The 21,307-nt window shown below is 35.1% G+C and overlaps 2 long non-coding RNA genes and 1 pseudogene across 3 annotated transcripts; 1 reads left to right on the forward strand and 2 right to left on the reverse strand.

Moving 5' to 3' along the window:
* Positions 1-1,169: 1,169 nt before the first annotated feature.
* LOC120468572 (uncharacterized) lies at positions 1,170-3,170 on the reverse strand. The gene is made up of 4 exons (XR_005620251.2): positions 2,520-3,170; positions 2,296-2,364; positions 1,943-2,048; positions 1,170-1,686 (listed from the first exon to the last, which is right to left on the reverse strand). It is a non-coding gene; the product is annotated as an uncharacterized LOC120468572 (long non-coding RNA).
* Positions 3,171-5,676: 2,506 nt separating this feature from the next.
* Positions 5,677-9,648, reverse strand: LOC120470236 (uncharacterized). Its single transcript, XR_016150684.1, has 4 exons — positions 9,175-9,648; positions 8,508-8,576; positions 8,102-8,185; positions 5,677-7,417 (listed from the first exon to the last, which is right to left on the reverse strand). It is a non-coding gene; the product is annotated as an uncharacterized LOC120470236 (long non-coding RNA).
* Positions 9,649-10,357: 709 nt separating this feature from the next.
* On the forward strand, positions 10,358-19,983 carry LOC120462376 (uncharacterized; annotated as a pseudogene). Its single transcript, XR_016150681.1, has 16 exons — positions 10,358-12,403; positions 12,647-12,734; positions 12,940-13,011; positions 13,549-13,837; positions 14,042-14,066; positions 14,172-14,281; positions 14,812-14,937; positions 15,081-15,198; positions 15,459-15,521; positions 15,963-16,017; positions 16,192-16,283; positions 16,479-16,596; positions 16,700-16,807; positions 16,889-17,055; positions 17,286-17,420; positions 19,225-19,983. The product of XR_016150681.1 is annotated as an uncharacterized LOC120462376 (transcript).
* Positions 19,984-21,307: the final 1,324 nt, after the last annotated feature.

Here is a 21,307-nt window from a genome sequence, read left to right on the forward strand (position 1 = left end):
TGGTCGCCACAGATTGTTTCACTTTCACTGGACGAGGTTGCCTATTGCTGATTTTGACACTTTAGGCTATTCAAGTTGTCCGTGTTTGTGATGCATGTAGTCTAATTAAACTGTGAACTCGCTCCTTATTTGACCTACCCAGCTAGGATTTTTTTGTTCTAAAAATGTTCTGAGAACATTACCATGCAGTGTTCTAATAATGTTTTCAGCGGGTAGTTTTCTTTTGGTTCCTAAAATGTTCTCTTAAAAGTTCTAATAACATTCTCTAAAAACGTTCTAAATATGTTAAATGCTAACATTGTTAGAACATTATTTCCTGACGTTCTTATAACATTTTCAGCGGGTAGTTTTCTTTTTGTTCCCAGAATGTTCTCTGAAAAGTTCTAATAACATTGTCTAAAAACATTTAAAATATGTTTATTGCTAACATTGTTAGAACATTATTCCCTAATGTTTTTATAACATTTTCAGCGGGTAGTTTTCTTTTGGTTCCTAAAATGTTCTCTTAAAAGTTCTAATAACATTGTCTAAAAACATTTTAAATATGTTTATTGCTAACATTGTTAGAACATTATTCCCTAATGTTTTTATAACACTTTCAGCAGGTAGTTTTCTTTTTGTTCCCAGAATGTTCTCTTAAAAGTTCTAATAACATTCTCTAAAAACATTCTAAATATGTTAAATGCTAACATTGTTAGAAAATTATTCCCTGACGTTCTTATAACATTTTCAGCGGGTAGTTTTCTTTTTGTTCCCAGAATGTTCTCTGAAAAGTTCTAATAACATTGTCTAAAAACATTTAAAATATGTTTATTGCTAACATTGTTAGAACATTATTCCCTAATGTTTTTATAACATTTTCAGCGGGTAGTTTTCTTTTGGTTCCTAAAATGTTCTCTTAAAAGTTCTAATAACATTGTCTAAAAACATTTTAAATATGTTTATTGCTAACATTGTTAGAACATTATTCCCTAATGTTTTTATAACACTTTCAGCAGGTAGTTTTCTTTTTGTTCCCAGAATGTTCTCTTAAAAGTTCTAATAACATTCTCTAAAAACATTCTAAATATGTTAAATGCTAACATTGTTAGAAAATTATTCCCTGACGTTCTTATATCATTTTCAGTGGGTAGTTTTCTTTTTGTTCCCAGAATGTTCTCTTAAAAGATGGCATAACATTCACTAAGAACACTCTGAAAATGTTTTGTGATGACCTTCTATAAAGGTTTAATCATAACATTTTTAAAACATTATCCCCTAACTTTCTTATAAAGTTTTTAGCGGAAGTTTATTTTTGTTCCCAAAATGTTCTCTTAAAACCCCTCAAAAATGATTAGCTATAACATTGTTAAAGCATAACATTTTATTAATCTCAAAACTAAAACATCAAAATCTAACAGGTTTAAATGGCATCCACATAAATTATTAGAAGTTCTGCGTACAGTAAATGCCCAACATTACATGAAGAACTCAGTAAAGTCACTCATGCGTCTTGACTGCGGTGTTTGCTCAGAGCACTCATCATCAGTCTTTGCTTGTTTTGGTTCTTGCCATATTTAAAAAAATAATCCAGGAATCTGTATTAATAATAGTGTTCTACTATTCTCTCTTCTAGTTGTCCAGCTGCTCCCCCAGTTAGCATTGAGCTCTGTTCTCTGTGTGCACGGTAGAGTTTTTCCTCATAGCCTAAAAAAGAAGATCATGCAAAAGTGTAAACATAAAGAATACACATACATTAAGATCACAAGCAATATTGACATTGAAAACTTTCAAAATTAGCCAGCCTAATTAGCAGTCAGAAATTATGTAAAGACTAATTTATTGAAAGTATAAATATGATAAATTATGAGTATCTTTTTTGTTTCTGTAATTTAAAACATACTTAATCCATGTATCCAATATCTTAATACAATAAAGTTTTAAAAATGGATATTTTTCTTACACAAATGCTTCGCTTTAAAAGGGCTTTATAACCCCGCCAGAGTCATGTGGTGGATTACTTTTATCATGGATGGATGCGCCTTGATAGACGGCCATTCACTGCCATTCTAAAAGTCAGAAGAGTCAGGACATTTTTTTAAATATAACTCAGATAGTATTCATCTGAAAGAAGAATGTTATATACACTGAAGCCTTGAGAAACGCTCTTTCCAATTCATTAACGTTAACCTCTAACGTTATATGAATTACTGAATTATTATTAACTTTTACTTTCAAAAGACATTAAGATCACTTTTAAGTAAAAATACAGTATTCGTATGCATAGAACACAATACCGGCATTATAGTAGGCTACCTTGGTTGTAAATGGAGACTTTATTGTGTCATCGGTAAGTTAATCATCTTGAAACAGTCCGTTTGGAGTCTGCATTAAAACAAATCTAGCTGTTATTCAAAAGTAGCATACACTCAGATTTATTGCGACTGTCATACAATTCTAAGAAAGTTAGGTCTAATACTGAAAGACATCAAGGATAAGAGAAAGCTATGTAAACTGAAAAAATACACACAAAAACTTACAGTTGTGAAAGAGTTCCGTTGACCAGGAGTTCTGTTGTTTTGGGCCAATGTGTCGCCAATTTAGACAACGGACATTCTGCGCCGATTTCTTCAACAGAAACGTTGCTTTATTTGCGCTGTTTGTCGAGTTCAAATGTTCTTACGTCATGGGAACATCGCGCTGTGATTGGTGGTTTTAAACGTCGATCTACAGCGACCTCCAATCAGCTTCTCATCTCTTGTAAACGCATTTGTCGCAACAGTTCATTTCAGAGTAGCCTAATATATCCTCAAAACACTTTACCGTATGCTGTTTTGACAATGTTCCTCTTTCATTATGGAAAATTATGCCATTATTCTATAGGTTAAAATAATTCTAAAATCTGTTACCTAAACAGCTTCCTTAAAATATCCTTACAATTTTATGAGCTTTTGTTAACATATATTATGAGATTTTGTCATCTCAGGTAAATGTCCACAAAACATTTGATGAATGTTGCTTTGATAATGTTCCTCCTTTGTTATTGTGCCAATGATTTATAAAAGATAACAACATTTCGACAAAAAATCCTCAAAATGTATCATGCAAAATGTTTGTTAAAAAGTCAATTTAAAGGAATGTTTTATTAAAAACATTTTATCATCTCAGGACTAAATAATATATCCTCAAAACATTTTGCGAACGTTAATTTGATTATGTTCTTCCTCTGTTATTACAACCCGATCTCACGACCAAATCGTACGAATTCGACGAATGATTAAAAAGTGGCTAATTCGTAACAATTCATACGACCTCACTCGTACGAATTAATACGATTTTGCTAAATCGTACATATTTTACGAATTGGCCAATTCGTATGAATTCGTACGAATGACCTACCCCTGACCCCGCCCCTTAACCTAACCATCACGTGGGTTTAGACAAATCGTACAAATTAGTACGAGTGAGGTCGTACGAATTAGTACGAATTAGACACTTTTTAATCATGCGTCGAATTCGTACGAATTGGTCGTGAGATAGTGTTGGTTATTATGGTAGGCCTACATTCAATATTTTATGAAAGATCATTCTATAAACTTTTACCTCATCAACATCCTCAAAATGTTACATTTAATACATTCTAGTTTTGTTAACACGTCACATTACAAGAATGTTTTATAAAAACATTCCATCATCTCAGGCCTCAATGATATCCTCAAAACATTTTTCGAACGTTGATTTGATAATGTTCCTCCTCTGTTATTATGGAACATTGTTTCAGTGTTTTATTGAGAACGTTGTAATATCTGTTATCTCAACAACATTCCCAAAACATCCTTAACATGTTACAGTGTTAATGTTTAAACACGTCACATTACAAACATTTTATTAAAAAAACATTCCATCAACTCAGGCCTCAATGATATCCTCATAACATTTTGCGAACGTTGATTTGATAATGTTCCTCCTCCGTTTTTATGGGACATTGTACCAATGTTTTATTGAGAACATTGTAATATCTGTCATCTCAACAACATTCCGAAAACATCCTCAACATGTTACAGTGAAAATGTTCTAGTTTTGTTAACACGTCACATTACAAGAACATTTTATAAAAACATTCCATCATCTCAGGACTAAATAACATCCTCAAAACATTTTACGAACGTTGATTTGATAATGTTATTCCTATGTTTTTATGGGACATTGTTTCAATGTTTTATAAAAGATCATTCTACAAACCTTTACCTCATCAACATCCTTAAAATGTTAAATTTAAAACGTTCTAGTTTTGTTAAACACGTCACATTACAAGAACATTTTATAAAAAAACATTCCATCAACTCAGGCCTCAATGATATCCTCATAACATTTTGCGAACGTTGATTTGATAATGTTCCTCCTCCGTTTTTATGGGACATTGTACCAATGTTTTATTGAGAACATTGTAATATCTGTCATCTCAACAACATTCCGAAAACATCCTCAACATGTTACAGTGAAAATGTTCTAGTTTTGTTAACACGTCACATTACAAGAACATTTTATAAAAACATTCCATCATCTCAGGACTAAATAACATCCTCAAAACATTTTACGAACGTTGATTTGATAATGTTATTCCTATGTTTTTATGGGACATTGTTTCAATGTTTTATAAAAGATCATTCTACAAACCTTTACCTCATCAACATCCTCAAAATGTTAAATTTAAAACGTTCTAGTTTTCTTAACATGTCGCATTACAAGAATGTTTTATAAAAAACATTCAGTCATCTCAGGCCTCAATGATATCCTCATAACATTTTGCGAGCGTTGATTTGATAATGTTCCTCCTTTGTTTTTATGGGACATTGTACCAATGTTTTATTGATAACATTCTAATATCTGTTATCTCAACAACATTCCCAAAACATCCTCAACATGTTACAGTGACAATGTTCTAGTTTTGTTAACACGTCACATTACAAGAACGTTTTATAAAAACATTCCATCATCTCAGGACTAAATAATATCCTCAAAACATTTTGTGGACGTTGATTTGATAATGTTCCTCCTCTGTTATTATGAGATATTGTGCTAATGTTTTATTGAGAACATTGTTTAATCTGTTATCTCAGCAACATTCCCAAAACATCCTCAAAATGTTACAGTGAAAATGTTATATCTTAGTTTACATTTAACCTTATAGGAACATTATTTGAAATGAGAAAACATCCTTAAAACATTCTTAAAACATTGCATTCAAATGTTTTATTTAAAACATCCCTGCAAACAAGCCTGCACTGGCCCTGTCCGGGCCCACTTAGGGCTAGCCTAAGGGCCCCCTGCAGGCTGCTAGCGCAGGGCCCATGAGAATTTGCTCATTGGCAAAACGTTGGGCCTGCATGGGCAGCCCTCACTTAGCCCTCACTAAACCCACACAGGGCCCGCACACTGGGCCCACAAAACGTTGGCCCTGCATGGGCAGCCCTCACTTAGCCGCAAGGAAGCCCTCACTAAGCCCACACAGGGCCCGCACCGCACACACAGGGCATCTACAACAATAGATCTAGTTCACAATTAATCTGTTTCACTATAAATACTTTTTGGCTAATATAACTATAAGTCTTTGGGAAAAACAATTATTCTATACATCTGAATGCAGTCACCACATAACTAATTTCTGTATTTTCACAAATGTACAGAAGTCAAAGGGATTTCAAATCAATGTATTTATTAATTACAAAACATAAAACATTAAATTCAGGTTATTATATATAATATAATTACACTATTATAAATTCACATAAAAAACAGAAACATAGAAAACAGCTGTTTTACATTATGATAAAATTTCACAATATTACTGTTTTTTTTTAAATAAATGCAAGCTTAATAAGCAGAATAGACTTCTTCCAAAATGTTTTCAAATTTTTTACCTGTATACTGTATATGATTATATACAAAATAAATAGTAGTTAATAAGATTGACACTGTATTATATCTAGTAATATTGAAGCTAAACAGAGTCCCTATAACAGTGCAATTTGTAGATTTTTAGTCTTCGAGAAAATGTTTTATGAGTTGCAAACCTCTTTTTCTTTGCTTTCTCTCTCTCACAAACACAACACATCAGTTACACAAAACATCAGTTAAATTCTTCATTGCAGGTGCACAAATCCTATTCTAAAAATTACCAAACTCATAGGGTCATATTTTTGTTGATAAACAGTAACATTTTGGCCAATTATGCACATTTCTTGGTGTATAATTTTGTGAATCATCTATACTGTTTGGCTATTCTCATGTGGTCACACTTCACTTTTCATTCACAGTCACATATGCTCAAACCCCGTGTGGCCGTGCCTTAAATGTCAGCATACATTTCTTACAGGGATGTGCAAAAGTAAATTGCGATTAATCGCATTCAAAATGAAAGTCTGTGTTTACATAATATATTTGTGTGAGCTGTATATAATTATTTTGTATTAGGGCTGTGAAACGATTAATCGCGATTAATCGCATTCAAAATAAAAGTTTGTGTTCACATAAATTATATACGTTTGTGTAGTGTGTATAATTATTTTGTATATATAAATACACACACATGCATGTATATATTTAAGACATATTTGCATGTTTGTACTGTATATATGTTTATACAAAATTAATCTTATACATAAATATAAATCTTTGATATATCAATAACACATTTTTCTTAAATATATACATGCATATGTGTGTATTTATATATACAAAATAATTATACAGACATATATCATGTAAACACAAACTTTTATTTTTGATGCAATTAATCATTACACAGCCCTATATTGTATATATAAATACACACACATGCATGTATATATTTAAGAAAATGTGTTATTCATATATAAAATATTTATATTTATATAATATAGATTATGTATTCATATATATATATATATATATATATATATATACACAGAATTTAAGTGCAAATAATTCTTAAATATATACATGCATGCATAGGTATTTATATATACAAAATAATTATATACAGCACACACAAATATATTATGTAAACACAGACTTTTATTTTGGATGCGATTAATTGCAATTAATTTTTGCACAGCCCTTTTTGTGATTTGAAAAAAAGAAAATTATTTGTACACCTCCAATGAAGAATTTGAAAAGCTGTAACTGCAGTGTTTTTTGTGAAAGAGAAAAAAGTTTGAAACTTAAAAAAAAAAAAAGTTCTCTCTGTGACTACTTTACACCTGACTACTTTTAACTGACTACGTTACACCTACAGATTCCACTGTCACAGGTGCTCTGTTTTGCTATAATGAAACCTTTACAGAACATGATCGTAATCCGCCATCCATGTAAAAGCAGAGGTCGGTGTGTTGTACAGGTACATCTGTCCAGCCAACATCTCACGCCTTGATGCCTTCCACTGTGGATCCCAGAAAACCTGCAAAAAAAAAAAAAAAAAAAAAAATACAGTTCAAAATCTATCATACATAATCATACATCTGGTATCACAAATTATTCCAGGTTATTATAACAATTCCAGGTTCAATCAGGTTAAATGCTCAATATTAGAGCTGCACAATACTAAAAACCTTAAATAAAATATTTTGTTTATCTGCTGCTATATATATTGTGATATAAAAACAAATTTCAAGAGATTATTGAGTGAATCTGTATTGAAAATTATAACAAATTACAAGTATTGATAAATTCAATAGAAGAAAAATACAATTGAAATAAGCAGTGCATGAAGTTTTTTCGGAAAATCTAACTTATCAGGTACGGAAATTGAATTATCTAATGTAAAATAAGTCTTCACTGAGGTACAGCCTCTCTCTACTCTTACAAAATGACAAACAACCAGCCTGAAAAACACATGACAATGACACAAGATAATGTCTATAATAAATAGTGTGTGTGTAATTTCTTCAGTACCGTCAGCAGAACCGATAACATCTGAGCTTATCGATACTGCAGTCTTCCTTAATTTGGCCCCAGGGCCCGTTTAATGTTTAATACCGGGTTTCGAAACCTATTCCTACGTATAGGTGAGTTCATATGGATGAAGGCCTGTTGTGTTTGGCCTCTTGGTTTGTGATGGTGATATAGCTATTGTGAAACTCACCTTCGTCATGTACTGGGTGTGGATGGCATCAAGATCTTGTCCTGAAGAATCACAGGATCAAATGATATCTCATCTGGTAACCCCCTGAATTCAGCATTTGAAAGTAAAAAGAATTTCAGTATTTATCAGTCAAACATACATAAAAAAAAAGCTTTGAGTTGGACAGTATGGTGTCTCATTGGCCAACATAATTAAAAACACACCCAGAGAAAAAATAAAATAAAAAAATAATATATATATATATATATATATATATCCATGACTATTATCCTGAATTATTATAACTATGACTATTATAACATTATATTTGCCACCTATTATTTAGCTTCTCAAGTACAATGTCACTGAAAATCATAAATCCTACAGACCCACAACAATTAAACAGTATGTATGAAGTTTTGCTTACTATAGTCGAGGTCATAGCCGTGGAGATTGTCTTGGACCCCAGGGGGTGCAGCAGGACATCTATGATGATCTTCAAGAAAATAACATGCAATGTGTCACAGAGCCAACAATATTACATTGAATTTACAATAGAACAAAGGGTTTAATACAAGGAAGCAAGCTAGAGCATAGCTAAAGAATATACATAAAAAATCTTAAGGTAATATATTGTGCAATAATGCATATGAAATTATTATCATGATTAAACAATAATTCCCCTTTGTTGTGTTTTTTTCCTGTTCCTTCTGAAATCACTTATTACCAATATTTGTAAATGACGTCATTAAGTACGTTACAATGAATTCTTTCAAGGTTAAATAAATTAACTTAGCTAACTTCCAATCACCCATTGACAAATTACCAGCAAAACAAAACTATCAAAAACTGTTATCAACACAAAAATGTGGTTAAAAACCCACACTTATGTAAAACAAGAGCTCAATTGTAACGTAAACAACTTAACGTTAGCTCTTCTGAAAACGGTTCAGTCAGATGCTAACGGACTTTATCGAAGACACAAAACTGTTTCTATAAAGTAAATATTCAACAGAAGTGTATCAATTACACGTAAGACATATATCAGGAAGGTTTGTATGTATTATTTGTGTGATTTTGGTAACTAGACTTACCTGAAAGCAGAGAAAACAACAGTGAGAGACGCTAGTTTGCTGTTTGTCAGTTGATGGGTTTCCTCGTTTCCATGGTTTCCATCTGCTCGCGCGCGCTCCTGTCTTTGAATCAGATTTGAATGCGACTCGCGCACGTACGCCCATATTGAAACCATAGAACACGTCAAAAGGCACGCAGCATTTAAATAAACATCTAGAATTATAACATTTAACAATTTAAAATATCATTAATTTTATATAATGAATTTAAACTCACTGTGTAGTTCTATGACCCATTCAGTTGACAATTATGCTTTTTAATACCATTTTGCTTTTACTTTTATTGTAAAGCAATTTCATGACATCTGTATTATATAAAGGCCTACATGTAATATAAAGAGCAACGTGTAATATAAATATGTAACATAAAGTGTGGAATGAAACTGCAACAGGCCCGTAATTTCATTACCATCTTTATATAAAGAGTGCTTTCTTATTCTCTCTATATATATCTTAAAAAAAAATAAAACATTTTTAAACAATTTAAATATATATATATATATATATATATATATATATATATATATATATATATATATATATATATATTAAATTGTTTAAAAAAAATTTTTTAAGAGAATTAAAATTACCAAGTTATTAGTGCTTTCTTATTCTCTTTATATATATATATATATATATATATATATATATATATATTAGTGCTTTCTTATTCTCTTAATATATATATATATATATATATATATATATATATATATTTTTTTTTTTAATTTTTAAGAGAATTAAAATGACCAAGTTATTATGATTAGAGGACGTACTGACGACATTGTGGGCATGTGGGCAAATCTAAATGTGGGCTACCTAAACTAAACCCGCATGGGCCCAAAGGTGCAAAACCTGCTCATGGGCCCGAATGGGATGGCCCACAGTGGGCCATCATGGGCTTAATGTGGGCAGCCCGCTAGTGTGGGCTGCTCACTGATAGCCCGCAGTGAGCCCAAAGCTGTGGGCCTCGTCTGGGCAACCCGCACTGGGCCTGTTTAGGTTTGGCGTGGGCTGGCCCTAGCCCACTGTGCCCACAGAAAGCCAGCGTCGGCCCCGCAGGGGCATGTTTGCAGGGATTAACCAAACCTCTAGGGAGTGTTAGCCAAAGTTCTAAGAACGTTCCCTGTTAGCTGGGTGCTTTTTGACAAATTCTGTGATGGCACCACGGATTTTTCCGTGATGGGCCCACGGGTTTCTTCCGTGACCGTACCACGGAATATTCGGTGGTCGCCACACCTTTACTGGACGATATTGCTGCTGAGTTTGATACTTTAGGTTGGCTATTCAAGTTGTCTGGGTTTGTGATGCATGTAGTCTAATTAAACTGTGAACTTTTTATCTCCCCTGACCAGTTTCTATAGCCTTTTGCTTATTGACAAATTCCGTGATGGCACCACGGGTTTCTTCCGTGACCGTACCACGGAATATTCGGTGGTCGCCACAGATTGTTTCACCTTTACTGGGCGATATTGCTGCTGGTTTTGACACTTTAGGCTATTCAAGTTGTCCGTGTTTGTGATGCATGTAGTCTAATTAAACTGTGAACTTCTTATCCCCTGCAGTTTGTACAGCCTTTTGCTTATTGACAAATTCTGTGATGGCACCACGGATTCTTCCGTGATGGGACCACGGGTTTCTTCCGTGACCGTACCACGGAATATTCGGTGGTCGCCACAGATTGTTTCACCTTCACTGGAGATTGCCTATTGCTGATTTTGACACTTTAGGCTATTCGAGTTGTCTGTTCGCGATGAAATGTAGCCTCATTAAACTGTGAACATATTATCTCCCCTGATCATTTTGTGTATAACAGTTTTCCACATTGTCAAATTCTGAATCCGTGATGGACACACGGATTACTGGCAGGCTCGATCAATCAAACTCCCCATCCATCAGCCTGGTGTAAATAATATTTGGACTAATTTACTTTTTTTTTTTTTTTTTACTTTAATTTACTCAATTGACAGATAGGCATATACAGACAACGAAAAAAATGATAAAGACTTATAATAAATTAATGTTAAATCGGACGTGTTGCCATGGCGGCGACCCCACGGCACTTTCGCGGTTTTTCCGTCATTGCGAGGATCCCCTCTACCAATCGGTATGTATCTCAGACCTGCTACTTATTTACTAAATATAAATGTTGAAATATAAGTTTTAATGCGTTTTAGATCGCTTGTAGGCTATTGTTCATTGCTAAATATTTGACATGATATCGTGTCTGTAAATAACGTTAGCTGCTAACGTTAGTTGTTTTTCTCTAAAAAAAAGTATGCATTTTAAGAAATATTTAAAAGACGTTTTCTCAAAATTATTTTTTTTTTGTCATTCTCCAGTAACGTTACCAACATATCATCCTCTGTAGCACCATGTACACCAAAGAAATATAGTGAAAATCGTTTATTTTTGATGAAAAGTGAGATGAAAGCATAACGTTAACGTTAGGCCCTATCCTGAAATCCATCTGATATTCTTTTTCCATCTTGTGTAAACTAAATGAAAAAATAATTTTCCACCTGGATTTATCATGTGTTCAGATTTGTTACCGAAAATATATATGCAAAATTGTGCATATTTAATGAGATATTTCCTATTTTGCATAATTAAACATACAAATTTCAAAAAGTTATAATACATTGTTTTTATATACTTGTGTAATTAATCAACTGAGGAAGGTTCATGGTGATCATGGTAATAGATTCATTTATTTTAAAAATTTTACCCTATTCATCTTTAGTGTCTCGCAATGTAGACATTAAATTTTTTTTCTCAGAGATGCATCTAATTATGCTTTCTTGTCTGTTCTACAGATTATTTGCATCTTATCTCCATTTCTCTGTCTCTATTTCAGTTTTATATAGAAAACAAAGGCACTTTTAAGAGCCACTCTTTCAATCTCTCTCTCACTGTTTCTCTCTAGTCTCTCTCTCTCTCACACACACACACTCTCTCTCTCTCTCTCTCTCTCTCTCTCTCTCTCTCTCTCTCTCTCTCACTCACACAAACACGCACGCACGCACACACTCATCTTCATATTTGTACTGTTTGTCTATTGTCTGTATTTTTGTATTGTATCTGTGCATGCACCATGTCGGAAAACCACCCAGCAGTCTTCGAAGATCCTAGTGAGGTCAGATGGCATATGGCTGCTGAAATAAGCAAGGCTCTTCTCAACGAGGCCAGGGTGAGAAATTTTGACAACTTTACACCCATATCTATGTCAAATAACTATTGGTATTACAGATTGTTTGTTGTAGTTGCTGTTGATGTTCTTGACATTTAATGGACATTGGAGTAGTGTAGTATTTTATGTCTTGTAGTTTTAGTTTTGTGTTTTTTTAATGTTAGTTACTTTGCGTCCAAAGTCCAAACATAACCATAAGTCTGATATTCTATTAGAAAACATTAATATTTTATTTTCATATAGGCTGCAATGGGAAGCCATGTCCCTCAAAGAAGAAAGAGGACTAAGAGAGGGAAAGCAGTCGCAAGCGCAGCGGCCACAAGTAACAGACGTAAGAAACGTCAAAAAAAACAAAAACCGTTGTGCATTAGGTTCGTTGTTTATTACACTGTTATAGTTTAATAATGATTATTATCTAATATCTAAATGCTGGTGAGATGTATGATGGAATTTTGTGAATTTTCTGGGGTGAAATATATGATGCTTTACAGTAAGACCCTGATAGAATAGATAACCTATTGCATTGGCCTTTACAGCTTCTGAAGTTCAAGTGATCACAGTGTCTGAGGAAGTCCCTCACATCGAAGAAGAGATGACTGCAAGTCTTGGTCAGTATGTCTGTATAATCCCTATAACATTTCCTATCCCTCCATATCAACAACTTTTCTAATGACCCTGTAAACTTTTCCTCGATTCATTGTTGTTGATGTCTCACACTTCTTCTCCACGTAACTACATTAAAAGTGGTTTGTGTTTGTATTTGTATTTTGTTGTTGTAGAAAGAATGTGCATTATATTATAAATTTTTACAATTCTGCACTCATTGCTTTTGCATAGCTCGCTTTTAGAAATTTTTTCCTATTTTGGGGAGTGATAGACACTCCTACTCTTCATTTCAAACTGGTCTATTATCGGAAGCATATTACACGTTTTGTGAAACCATTGTGATACAATGGTTTGTGATACCATGATCAAATCCATATACAGTACATTAAACCAACATTGAATGGACACTGTCATGTATGGCTTGGTCAATGTCAGATTTTAATAATTATTGTTGTACCATTCAGTCAATTTTACCTATTGTGCCTTCACTCAATCGAAGGGTTGTTTAACAGTTATTTATTTTCATTTATTTTTTTTAGATACACGTCTTCAATAGCTGAGGGACACGCTTGACTCAGTTGAGGTTAATGTGGCAGCTGAAAAAAACAGCATGGGCACAGCGGCAGCTACACGCTGATACAAGGGCAAAAGCAGCAAGGCCAGTGCTGCTTGATGCTAAACTGTCCGCTGAAAGAGATGTCAACCAAAAATGCACTATATAGGTTTGACGTCTTCGACGCTTTTACTCACATTAAAGTTTCGGCTCCTTCGATGTCAAGGCATGCCTTTTTAAAGCTACTGGAGCACCGTTCTGTTCAGGCTGGAAGGGTAAATCTGCTTGAATCATTGTAACACATAATCATATTAATGTATCTAATATTGTGATATTTATTTTCTGTAAACACTAATAATTTTTTATGTCATAGCCAGGGAATGTCTGTGCAGATACATTCCAGAAAAGTTTTTTCGAATATTGTTTTTGCAAACATACAGAAGATGTGATGTTTGAAGTAAATGACTTTTATTGTCCAGCATCAGAGGCAGCAGCATGACAAGAGTATGTCTAATACTGCATATTAAGACAGTATATCTATTGTTTATGTTTGTTTGTTTGTCTTTTCTGTTTTCTATTTGTTAAGATGAGTGATATCTAACTTTACAGGCAGATAACAGTGGAACATGTGGCGTTTCAAGGTTCAGGGCAAGTAAGGAGATGTCAAAAAAATCATCGTCCAAAATAGATGAAGAGGGCATACAAGTGGCAGTCTGCAGGTATGTGGGTAGATCAGAAGTATGCAATTGTACAGATGCCACTTGTCACACCCTGTGGAAACTCAATTGTGGATAAATGCATCAGAGTCAGGTTCAGAGTCAGGTATTTCCTAATGGGAAGTAAAGTCCTTTCCGTCCTTCAGATGAGATGTTAAACTGAGGTCCTGACTCTGTGGTCATTAAAAATCCCAGGTTGTCCTTCAAAAAGAGTCGGGGTGTAATGCCGACATCCTGGTCAAATTTGCTCCTTGGCCTCTGTCCATCATGGCCTCCCAATCATCCCCATATACTGATTGGCTTCATCACTTTATTTATTTTTAAAATAAATTACTTGATGGGGATGAGTGTTTGCGATTGAGGATTGATGGGGATGAGTGTTTGCGATTGAGGATTGATGGGGATGAGTGTTTGTGTGCGTGCGTATGTGCAAATGGATTTAAGCTTTGAATAGAGGTTTTTGATTAGCTCTGTTTTCCACAGGTCTTATTGTGTAAACAGATCATTAAAAATATTGTCCTCTTGTGCATCAGACACGGGATATTGCTGCGTGGACTGGACCACTACCGTGGCGAGGTCTTTGCCGACCCAATGTTTTTACAGAAACAATTGTCAGAGAGGGCCAATGTCACTTTCTTCTGCATGGATGTTGTCTGCAGGTAATTTTTCTCTTTCATATTGAAACTTGGTCAACCTACTGTACATTAAATGGCAAGTGCCTGTTTTTTTTTTTTCAGTCATTTTATATTGATGGCCAGGCAAAGTATTAGTTAATGCCTACTAATGCTGTGCTTCTTTTTAGGTACTGGCAGCCATACCTAAGCAAAGCGACTGAAGAATCATCCGATCTTCAACCACTGATGGAAATGAGGCCATTTCTTAGTGTGATGCATGCCAAAGCTCATACAGCAAAATGCGAGGTACCTCAAATTACTGAAATTTAGATGCAACAGTAGCCAGCAGGCAGCTAGTGCTAGAAGTCGTGCAATGATTGTTTTTTATTATTTTAAATTGTTATTAGTAGTAATATACTAAGTTGTAAGTCTGTGATTAGTATATCTTGTGTAGTATATTATGCAGATAAAATATGACACCTTTAAAGTGAAAAAGATTTGAATGTGCACATAATAAATGACATTATTTAAAGTTATGGTATGAAATTAATCCAACACTGTTGCAGGTGAGATGGGGCGGTATGAATCAGGATGGAGCAGGGAACACTGTTGGAGAGGAAGTTGAGCAAGTATGTTATTACAGACATTATTGTAACTATGTAGATATAGGAGATTTTACTGATACATTTAAGCAGTGTGTGAAGGATAAAGTACATCAGGGTACCAAACAAAGATCTATGCTTGCTCGAATGACCATCAGAGCACGATCTGAACTGTAGTTGCAACACATATTTTGTTGAAATAAAAAAGTGAAGTGAGCAGTGGTGTTTTATGCATGATGCATCACTATTTCAAGCTTTGTTCCCTCTGAGCTTCACTATTTAATTATATACACTCATTTGATCATGTTAGGGAAATTCATTATCTGCAAATTCATTATCTGCATTATCTGATAAGATATTAGTTAAACAATAAGACAAACAATAAAACAGTATGGCTACATGTTCACATATACATACATTTTTTTTATGTTATATAGGAATACATTAATTTCTGTATTGTTTATCTAGGTAAACAGCTTTCTATCCAGGGCAGCTCTTGTCACAAAGTACATGACAAAGGCAGGTTGGTATGACACAATACAAACCATACGCTATGATGAGGTATTTCTGACTTCTAAAATGTAATTTTCATGTTATCCTTGCACTAAAGTAATTTTTGTGTTTGGTCATGTCTAACTGCAATGGTCTTTCTCATGTAAACTGATCCAATCATGCATGCATATTTTTTTGTAATCAGGGAGAGAGAATATGCTTACGCAACAGGCCATGGGGTGGAACAGAAAAAAGACAGAGAACCTTCATAAAGTCTTAGCCTGCAGATACATCAAAGTAAGGGCATTTCCCAATGGTCCTTTTGCCTGACACAACATACATTTTAACAACAAACTGCAGAGCTGGCGTCTATCCATCTGTAATAAGCTCATTCATCTATTAATTTATAAACTGTAGGTTATGGAATTTCAATTTGATCTCGGTATTGTCTGAAAGCTTGTATGGTATTTTTTATTTTTGTGTGATTTAAAGATTTCCGAGAAGGTAAAGCTGGAAGTTGCCAGCTTCAGTGATTTCCGCCAGAAGAATGACATCACTGAACAAACAGCACAGCAGTGGGTGTGTGATGTTCAGCAGTGGACAGTCACAGGTAAATCACATCTGTTAATTAGTTTGTTCAAATATTAACTACTTAAGGTGATCAGACATTTTTAAATTAAACAATTTCTGAAATAATTGTGTTTCCTATTAAGAGCCAGGGAGCACAGCAGAACAGGGAGCAACAGAGGATCTCAGGGCTGAGATAGAGAGCATCATAGTGGCTCTGCTACGCAAGAAGCAGGAACTCTATCGTCAGCATGGTTGGTTGACTGATATTCAAATGGCACATTGCAAACAAACAAAAACAGTTTTCCTGATAGTTTTCTTATTTCGCTTTGCAGATAGCAACCAGACAAGACAGATAAAAAGAAGAAAAATAAGAGAATTAAAAAAAAAATGAAACAAAAGATCCAGCTGTACAATGCTATTGCAGAAGATAAAATTGATGAGGAGTTGGGCTCAAATTCGACAGAGGACTACATCCTGCCTTGGGAGAGACGTGAGGATGGTATGGTGGTAGTCCTGACATGTTCTTGAAAATGTATACCTGTCTGTATACGATATTGCAAAATCTCCCTCTCTCTCTCTCCCTCTCTCTCCTCTCTCTCTCTCTCTCTCTCTCTCTCTCTCTCTCTCTCTCTCTCTCTCTCTCTCTCTCTCTCATATGTTTTAGTTTATAACTTAATCGTAAATACTAAATCACTTTTTCATATTTCCATCTATTCCCACTACCTAAAGGTCACTCCTTCAGGTTAAAACGGTCTCTTGAGGAGGAGCAGAGCATCCTGGTTAAGGAGATGTCTCAGCACATCACATCTCTCCGTAAGGAGATAAAGGGAGTGGAGAAGCTGAAAGAGAACATCAGAATGGGCTGTAAGTCAAATTTGGATTTTTTTTTCCTCACTAACATATGTATAGTCCCTTTTCCATTGAATGGTATTGGTTCCACTCACCTCAACATGACTCTACTTGGTTTGGTTTCAAATTTTTGGTTTAATTTTCTACTGCATAAAAGTACCATTTCATGGAACCGGTTGCTATAGCGATACTGAAGCGAACTATCTTTGCATCACCATTTTGTAAAAGTTTGTAACAGCAATCACTACAGCAGAACAGATAAAATCAACAGTATTCTGAAATCATCGCATTACAGACATGTTTTTGGGGAGCAATATTTACTCTATCGGCTGTCCTGTCTCGCTAACTCTAAGCTGCTGTTGAGGACCTGCTCAGAACGTTAACATGATGCTAGCAATAACAATGACCACAGAGCTATCTGCACATCATTGTTGGAACTTCAACAGAGGTGGAACCAAAAGAGTCAAGTGGATCTGGTACCAGTCAGTGGAAAAGAGCCACAAGTTTTATTGTTTTCTACATTAGTTGTACGACTCTGCTCCACCCTCACACTTTGTTTAGCCCCCCCCCCCCCCCCCCAATGCATTATATTTTGAACAGAAATTAACAATCGCAAAAAAAAAAAATTGTTTGAGCAAAGAAAAAAAAATGATTCTGTGCTCAATAAATGTATTTGCTATTAGCCATATGCACGTGCAATAATAACCCCTCTCACTCTGTTTACAGGTGCTCTCTCAAACTTATTCTCTGCACTCCTGTCAAGTCCCTCTCTCTCTCTCTCAACCTCTTAATTCTGTGCGCGCTCAACTCTTGACATGCTCGCTCAACGTGCAAGAGCGTTACAAGTGTGCCACAAAATCAACCAATCGGAAAATTAAAGGTAAATTGTGATTGGCTATTACAGCGCAGTCTCATCCCAAGACGTCATATAACTGATGTCTTGGGACGTCTTTTGACCATACGTCAACATCTGCCTTTTTAGGGTACCCTTAAACATCGGTTAGATGACGTTACCGGATCCTAAACCTACCCCGTCACCTAACCGACATTAAAGGTAAAGCGTCAGTTGTATGACGTCCCAGGATCGTCAATATAACCGACGTTTAAGGGTACCCTATAAAGGCGGATATTGACGTATGGTAAAAATACGTCCCAAGATGTCAGTTATATGACTTCTTGGGATAAGACTGTGTAGGACTATTACGCTGTAGTCAGTTACCAGACGGGCTTTGGTTCTACTAGCGATTTGATTGGAGACAGCCAATCACAATTGACCTTTAATTTTCCGATTGGTTAATTTTGCGGCACACTTGTAACGCTGTTGCAAGTTGAGCAAGCGTGTGTGTCAAGAGTTGAGCACGAGAGAGAGAGAGAGGGACTTGACAGGAGTGCAGAGAATAAGTTTGAGAGAGCACCTGTAAACTGTGTGAGAGGGGTTATTATTGCACATTAATATGGATAATAGCAAATACATTTATTGAGCACAGAATCGTTTTTTTCTTTGCTCAAACTAATTTGTTTTTCAAAATATAGTTAATTTCTGTTCAAAATATAGTTCTCTGTGCTCAAAACTTAAAATTACTCGCTCAGGATTGAGGCACACAAATGACGCTATCCCCAGCTTCTGCAAACCCCCATCCCTCCCTGACTGCACTTTATACCTCCAATTTATGCAAAGTATAGGATGTTAAACATACAGTTTCAATGAATTTGAGTTCAATTGAATTTGAGAACAAGTAACATTTTTATGTCATATGTGGTTCTACATGCTATAATTTTTGAACAATATTAGTAATTCCCATGTTTATGTATGTTACAGATTTTGGTGACTTGTCAGAGGATGCTGCAGCTGGTTTCAAAAGTGTCCTCATGCGGAGGTCTTATGCACTGGAGAGTTTATGCCAACAAGCTGTGAGCACGGATAGTGCTATAGTTGATGACCTCCAGATACAGGACACAGAATGCAGATCGGACACTGATGACGAATATAACCTTAGTAGTCCAGAGTCAGAAGAAGATTAGAAAGGAGACCACTCTGTTTTGTTTTTAAAATCTGCTGATCCTTTCTTTTTCAACTTCAACAATTTCCAGCTTGTCTTCAACAACCTCCAGCAAGCAATAATTTATCGCTGCAGAATGGCCAGACTCTGGCTACCTTTTATTAGCAGGCTAACCCCCAAGCTATCAGACATGTAAATATGCACTAACCCTATGATAATTCAGTTATCAACATTAGGTGTTGTTAATTGTGAAATTATTTTGCACTGCAACTTCATATACTTCAATCATGAGTGTGTAATATAATTGCAATATTGACTGAATGGATTGGCCCTCTGGGTGGACTGTTTTATGCATTCTGGACTGTGACATTTCAACCTCAACTTTAGCACTTAAAGGACAATAGGGAGCTCATTTATGCTCTATTGAATTTTCTTGTGTCAGATGTGTTTTGTGGTACATGTGAGCACACAAAGATAGATTTCTTCAACTGGAAATGGCTACAATAAACTTGAATGAATTTGAAAGTGTAAATAATTTGTGATTGTAAAAAGTGCATAAAGTACATAATTGCCTTGTAGTCTTTATTCAAAATCTACATTTTACATTATACTGTCATAATATAAAAACTCTTCAGGATGCAGACGTGGCACTGGTGAAATCAAAAGTCCAAAATTGTCCATGGGACCTGGTGTCACTTGGCAATACTTAACGCGCTGTGTTGACTTGACAGATCAGAGATTTGATAAAAACCCATTAATCTTGTTTTTCATATATTCAAAACCAATGTATTTAAGCAGGATAGTATTTAAATGAACATGAAAAAAGTGATCATTTCAGTAAGGGTGATGATAGGTTCAGAGTTGGAAACAGGACAACAAGGTCGTAGCCAGTGTCTGAAAGTATAATTAAGCTGCATGTTAGAACACCAGCACTCACACTTTTCACAGTCTCATATCTCTCATCCCTGGACATTTCTCAATTTACCAGCCGACCAACTCCTCATTGACTAAGCCTATATCTGCCAGACACCCTTTTTTTCTGAAAATGGAAAGTAGAATGTGTCTTTAAAAGTTATGATAAGCTCCAAGTCCATGTTTATTCTGATTTTACTTGATTTGGATAAAAAAAAAATTATTGACTTGATTCTGATTTTACTTGATTTGGATAAAAAAAACAAAAAAAAAAAATTGACTTTTTGGTCTGCATTCATGCTACATACTATTGTATCATCAATCATGGATCCCTATCAGTTTGCTTACCAGGCTGTGGAAAATGCCATCAACCTGGCTGTTTACTCTGCTATATTTGGAGTCAATTAACACCTATGCGTGCATAGCTTAGCATATAACATGATAGATCCTCAATCTGTTCTCCAGCCTGCAAGTCATGAACAGCAATATAGATCTGTGTCACTTGATACTTTCATATAATTAAATTGGTCAATTTTAACAATATGGAAACATCAATACAGATAGGCCACCATAAGGCTGTAGAGAGGTAATAGGAGCAAACACTGTATTATACTGCTGCTGGTGGCTCGTGCCACTCGTCTGTCCTGTACACTGTCCTGCCCCACTCACTTATTGTCCTGTACCACTAGTCTATGTCCCGTGAGACTTACAAAATGTTAAAAACCTGACCCTTAACCTAATCCTAAACCTAACCCATTGGACAGTGACTAATGACGGACAGTAGGCACATCAGATGGGATATTGAGTGAGTGCCATGTGAGAGTAGGCAAGTGTCACAAAACAAAATGAGTTGTGCAGGTCAGTGCATGGGACAGCAAGTCAGTGGCACAGTGAATAGGACAGGTGGCACAAGACATGGGTTCATGGGTGGCGCAGGACGGGTCACGAGGATCAGTAGTACAAATCACCAGCAGCAGTACAGTACAGTTA

This window comes from Pimephales promelas, chromosome 25 (genome assembly GCF_988280905.1).
Source record: "Pimephales promelas chromosome 25, fPimPro1.hap1.1, whole genome shotgun sequence".
Classification (NCBI taxonomy): Eukaryota; Metazoa; Chordata; class Actinopteri; order Cypriniformes; family Leuciscidae; genus Pimephales; species Pimephales promelas.